This window comes from Hibiscus syriacus, unplaced genomic scaffold (genome assembly GCF_006381635.1).
Source record: "Hibiscus syriacus cultivar Baekdansim isolate YM2019G1 unplaced genomic scaffold, ASM638163v2 tig00009674_pilon, whole genome shotgun sequence".
Classification (NCBI taxonomy): domain Eukaryota; kingdom Viridiplantae; phylum Streptophyta; class Magnoliopsida; order Malvales; family Malvaceae; genus Hibiscus; species Hibiscus syriacus.
The window spans coordinates 76,665-82,664 of record NW_024062200.1 but is presented as its reverse complement, the minus strand read 5'-3'; the positions used below and the strand labels follow the sequence as shown (position 1 = coordinate 82,664).

General features: G+C 32.3%; 1 pseudogene; it reads left to right on the top strand.

The window, feature by feature from the left end:
• Positions 1-766: 766 nt before the first annotated feature.
• The window catches only part of LOC120203280, an 18,096-nt pseudogene continuing 12,862 nt past the window's right edge, over positions 767-6,000 (top strand).

The following is a 6,000-nucleotide window of genomic DNA, read 5'->3' as shown; positions in this document are numbered from 1 at the left end:
TACTCGAGCTTGTTTTCGAAAAGTCGATCCACAATACGTCATCTCGCTTCTCTTATAGGAATGGTTCATATACATGCGAATATCTTGTACTTTATGCCTCCAGGTTTTACTGAGGTTGGGAAATGAATGTTAGTTCTGTTTCTAGGAAGGGAAATGAGTGAAACTGAAGCCATCTATCTTGGGAAAAGTAGTGTTAAGGAAGGATCAACTCCATCTGGGAGGCTTAAAGTATAGGTTTAATGTCCCGAGGAGGATAAGGGCATGCCTTTATTGTTTCAGTGGGAAGTGATGTCAAGGTTCGGTATTTTGGTAGTAAACATATGTTATTTTGGTTAAGGAACCAAGCAATGGTTCTTTAGGCTTTGGATGAGGTATGGAAGGTCTAATCTTGCCACTTGTAAAAACTATATAATTAATGGAGTAGTAAAAGAACCTTTAATTCATTCGATATTCAAAGAATTACAAGATTAAAACTTTATTTATTGCTCATAACCTTGGAAAATGACATGATTTCGAGCAACAAAATATTTATAGAGTATACAAAGAAAGAACAAAAACACGTTCAAACAGGACAAAGCTAATACAATAAGGTTTCACAGTGAATAGAATAACTTTTTCCTGATTGGCACCAGAATGCCTCATTACACGTTAAACGTCAATACCCCTGGGTCAAAAAAATTTTGGACCTTGCTCTTTGGTGCTCCACAGATCTCAACGATGTGCCTCAAATTTCAGACGGTGCTAACATTACGTCCATAGCTCTCAATTCTTTTCCATGTACGAATGAGGTGACTTCAATTTGCCTCAAAAACTTCTATCACAAGATTCTCTACGAGTTACTCCCAGGATCCGTGATTAATGCACGTTGAGATGCAATGTATAATGTATAGATTCTAATGCAAAGATATACATACAAATTCAAAGATGCAAAAATGGGAATGCAAAATACAAAATGTAAATGAAACAAAAGAATTGATCCCAAAAATAATTGTTCCTTGAAAAATTCTTGAGAAACCAAAAATGTCTCGGTACACTGGCAAATGAGAATCTGGTTCATCTTCAAGTTGTCCAGCTCCTGCGAACGTTTGGGTATTGCATCGTCTTTCATCAGATATTGAAAACCTTTAAAGATTCTACTTCATCTCATACTTTCAGAAATTTATCGAGCAGGTTCGTGACCTTCAAATATTGGCATCAGCGTTGAATCTTTTTTAGTCCAACTTGTTACCTCAGTAGGTAGATGTTCGGCTTCTCTCTTTAGTAGGTGGACTATCTCTTGACGTTACTCGATCTACGTAGAGAATCTTTGAAATTATATCTAACCCAATGAAAAATATTGTTGTGGGCATTGTTTTTCAAGAACCTTCTAAAAGATCGATTATTCTAGGGAACAATACCTTTGAAGGATATGTCATGTTCAAGCAAAAATACAACAAAGCACAAGACAAGACAAAAGGAAATCAAGTTAGTAGAAACAAGATAAAAAGAATCAAGTTAGTTAAAATGATTATTCAAAGAAATGTAAGCTTAGCAAAAATAATTAAATACAACTTGAAGCTGAGACTAAAAAACAAAGCATATGAAGGAAATTAAGAATCCTAACAGCATGTGTTCTAGTTCTCCTAGGCTATCCAAATAGCTCTAGCGGGGTAGGTTTTCAAAATGCTTTACATGAGGTTGGGTTCTAGCAAAGGGTTCCCAAGTTATCCTTACAACTTGCTAAGGTTAACAAGGACTCCGATTCTGGAACATTATAGACTTGCAAATTGGATTCAATTTAACGGATCACACCACTAAAAGCGTATCTCGGAACTGATATATGGATAGATAACTTAGGATGTTTTCCAAAGGTAATTTGTCAGACCCATAGAATGAAGCCCAATGATCCTCATGAGGTGTGACGCTTAATGTTCCCCGTGAGGTGTGACGTTTCCTCCTAGTTAGGTAAATCGGGATTGAGCTCGGTTTAGTGCTATGATATACAATAATCCTAAATATTCACAGAAGTGTAAGCATTAACCAAAGAGAAAATCTTTTTCTTTTTTTTCTTTTTCTTCCTTAAAATAACATAATGAACTTTAAATTAAATAAGATTGAACTTATAATTTCCAAAATCCTAAATATAGGGCAACCAACTCATGGCTCGACTCTCAAGGTATTTTGGAAAACAAAAATCCACAGCAGAATCGCCAAGCTATCGACACCGTTTTTTGTTCAGGCAGGGAAAACTTAGTATGACTTGGGGGTTTTCTTCGAAAAGGTTTTGAAATTTGAGTAGTCGCCACCACTCATTTTAAGGTGCGATCGGGACACCATAAAAACTGGGTGATTTTAATAAAATATTTTATTTTTATCAAAATATCAAGTTTTAGGGTCTACGAAAACCAAAAATAGGTTTGAGAGTCAGTTATGCGTGGGGAATGATTAGCACCCCTATAGTACCCAACAATTGGTACCTAGTTGATTACCCTATATTTAGAATCAAAAATTTTGAGTTCGAACTTTATAATTAAAAATCATTACATATGCAAAGTTGAAAAGGGTATTTGTTTATTAAAGCCAATAGTATTCATCCCCTACCATGAATGCAGGAGATCAGTTATTGTGTCTAATAACCGAATATTGCCTTGATATTTTAGAAATCATGATGAGGTCTTGAAAATTATGTCGACCTATTTCGAGAATCACCAGTAGTCACCCCCTGAGCATACTTGCGGGAGATATACTATTGACTTCCTAGTAAGTGAACATTGCCTTAGGTTTGAAAATATATGCAATCAAACAATTTATTAATCCTAATTAAACTTAAGGTAGATTAAGGCTTTCTCTAGCTTAAAGTGTCAAATTATGAATAATTAAAGAACCTAGAGGTATAAACCTAGAAATGAAGGCTATAATATTACACCTACTTTATTTTAACTATTTATTTAATCGAATAATTGATATGGTCCCTTGAGCATTTAGGTGAGGGCCAACTCAGATTACTCCCTAAATTAAAGGGACTAAATTGAAATCTAATCTAAAGTGGAGGGTCTAATTATCCAAATGGATTATGTTAAAGGAGTATCTAAATAAAACGGTTCACGGACTAAAAAGTGAGAAACCAAGATTAAGGCTCTACTTATTGACCCTAATCAATTATCATTTTTTATTGAATAGAATAATCGAAATGAGCCCTCGTGCATCTAAATGCGAGAACTAAAATCGAATCGTTCCATAAATTAGAGGACTAAAATAATTAAACCTAATGTGAAGGCTCTAATATTAACTTAAATTAATTTTAATCAATATAGCAATTCGAATAATTAAAGTAGAACCTCGAGCAAAAGCGATGACCAAATTAAGAATTCACCTAATTTAAGGACTAAATTAAGATTGTAAGTAATCTAGATTGGGACTAAAATATTAAAAATCTAAATCAAAAATTTTAATTTAAAACCTAAAATTATAGGACTAATTTAACGAAATTGAAATTGAAGACCAAAAATTAAAAAAAATAACACATATAAAAGGATCGAATTGGAACAAAAAATGTAGAACTAAAATGAAAACATTAAATAAAGGACTAAATGAGAGAAATCAGAACATAAAGTTTAAATTAAGAAATTACAGAAAATAAAAAGTTAGAATTTAAAGGACTGAAATGTAAATGCTAAAAAGTAAATACATAAATTAAAATAACAGAAATTTAAAGGTAAAATTATAAATAACTAAATAAATTAATCAAATAGAAAAGGTTAGGGTTAATTTAATTGTTATTTGGACCATAAATAATACAAGTCATACCCCAAGGCGGGTCGTCACAATGTCGTATTAAGGTTTAATATTCGAATATAAACAATAATGGGGCCAAAATACAATAAAATAAAATAAAAAATAGTAGCCAAATCAGAAATAAAAAAGTGACTTAAATGCATAAATTTGAACTATCATATCCAAATCATAAATATGATAAAGAAACAGAGTCCAAACAATGGCTAAAATGAATAAATATAAAATTCAACAGTTAATTTCAAAGAAATAACATAACAACATAGTGACTAAATTTAAAAGAAATAAAACATAGTGCCAAAATCAAAATAAAAAATTCAATAAATATAAGTGTAAAAATTATTGAACTATATTTTGATATAACAATTTAAGGAAAAATGTTTTGGACTTGAATTGAATATATTCAAAGTTTTCAATATTTTCAAAAATAATTCAAAGTCCTTAAAAGTGGAATTGAGCACAAAACGTTTTTCTGGACAAGTAGTATTGATATTATTCTTACAGTATCGATACCTAATGAACAATATTAATATTGTTCATATGGTACTGATACCAAAGGTAAGGGAAGTATCAATACTCACTAGGTAATATCGATACTACCAGCTTTGCTCAAATTCCAGAATGCAAAAATGGTACTGATACCTAAAAGGGTACCGATACTACTCTGTATAGTAGTATCGATACCATAGGCATAGTATCGATACCATCAGTCCCCAACAGCTTGTAACGGCTAGTTGATTTAAATATAACAAAGGTAGTACCGATACTTCCTTTAGGAGTACCAAACCCTCTGTTATGGGTAGCTTTATTTTGCACGAAAATTGATTCCCCAACAGCTCCAAAAGACTCCCAGCGGCTAGAAACGACCACAACAACATTCCAACATATAGAAACAAGTTGAGGATACTTGAAGAAGGGTTAGAACACCTATCCAAGCAATCAAACACAAGAGAAGAGTTTTTCATTCCTATTTTACTTTCTCTTGTAAATATTTGTTCTTGTGAGCTAAATTTTGTAAACACCCTACCTTGTAGAGGTTTATTTGTTTGCTTCTTTTTATAGGGGTTGGTTCTATCTTAGCCAAGTGAAAAAGATAGGGAGTGTAAAGGTTATCTCTTTGCCCTCGAAAAAAAAGAACAAATTAGTGAATTTGTTAGAAAATCCTTGGTGAGGAGCTAAGGTAGTGGAGGTAGACTTAATTGAGAAGTCGACCCATTATAAATCATTGTGTTCATTGTCTTATATTTTTCTTTCCTTACTCCCTAAACAATTTTTTTCTATTCACCCCCTTTGCACATTTTCGATTGTTCAATTGAGCCTTTTCAAATCCCAACAATTGATATCAGAGCTTGACTCATTAGAAATTTTAACTACCTTGAGACGATCCTCGAAGAAGTTCTATCAATTTCTGACACAATCGAAAAAGAAATGGCTTCAACCTTCAGTGCCTACTACATTGAAGATTCACAACCGGTCAAAAAGTCACCCTACTTCAATGGAGCAAATTATGCCTATTAGAAGAATAGGATGATGCTCTTCATTCAAGCCAACAATCTAGGAGCTTGGAACTCTATCATGAAAGGCTACACCATTCCAACCGGCGAGATGGATGATTGGAGTGATAGAGAGAAGAATAACTAAAATGAAACGTTGAGTGCTAAAATACCTTAGAAAAAAGACTAAAGGACAAAGTGATTATTCTGGCAAATGTTTGAGGTATTTTTTGCCCTAAAATGAAACATTTAGGACAAAATGCTTCAAAAATATAATAGAGAACAAAATGATCATTTTGATAAATATTTGGAGCTAATGTTGGCATTATGCCTTTTTTTAAATATAAGCAAAATCTCAAAAAGTCATTATTTCTCTAATATAAAATTGATTCTACTAAAAATTATTTTTATAATAATTTAAGGTGATAATAAGATAGTAGTGCACATCATACAGACACATCTGAAACAACACTCTTATGTCGTGATTGCTTGATGGATTCTACTAAAAATATGTATAAATAATATAAATAAATAAATATAGACTCACATTGAAGAGAGACTCTTGAAGACGTTTTCCATGAATTTATTTATTTTTAAATTTTTAAATAATTTATATTACCATTTTAGAGCTTCTAATAATTTTAATTTTATTGTCGCAGGCATCTTTCGGGTGGGCACGAAATTGGGCTTCGGCTTGAATAAAATGTTAGAGTCCCCACCGATAATTTATTTTAAG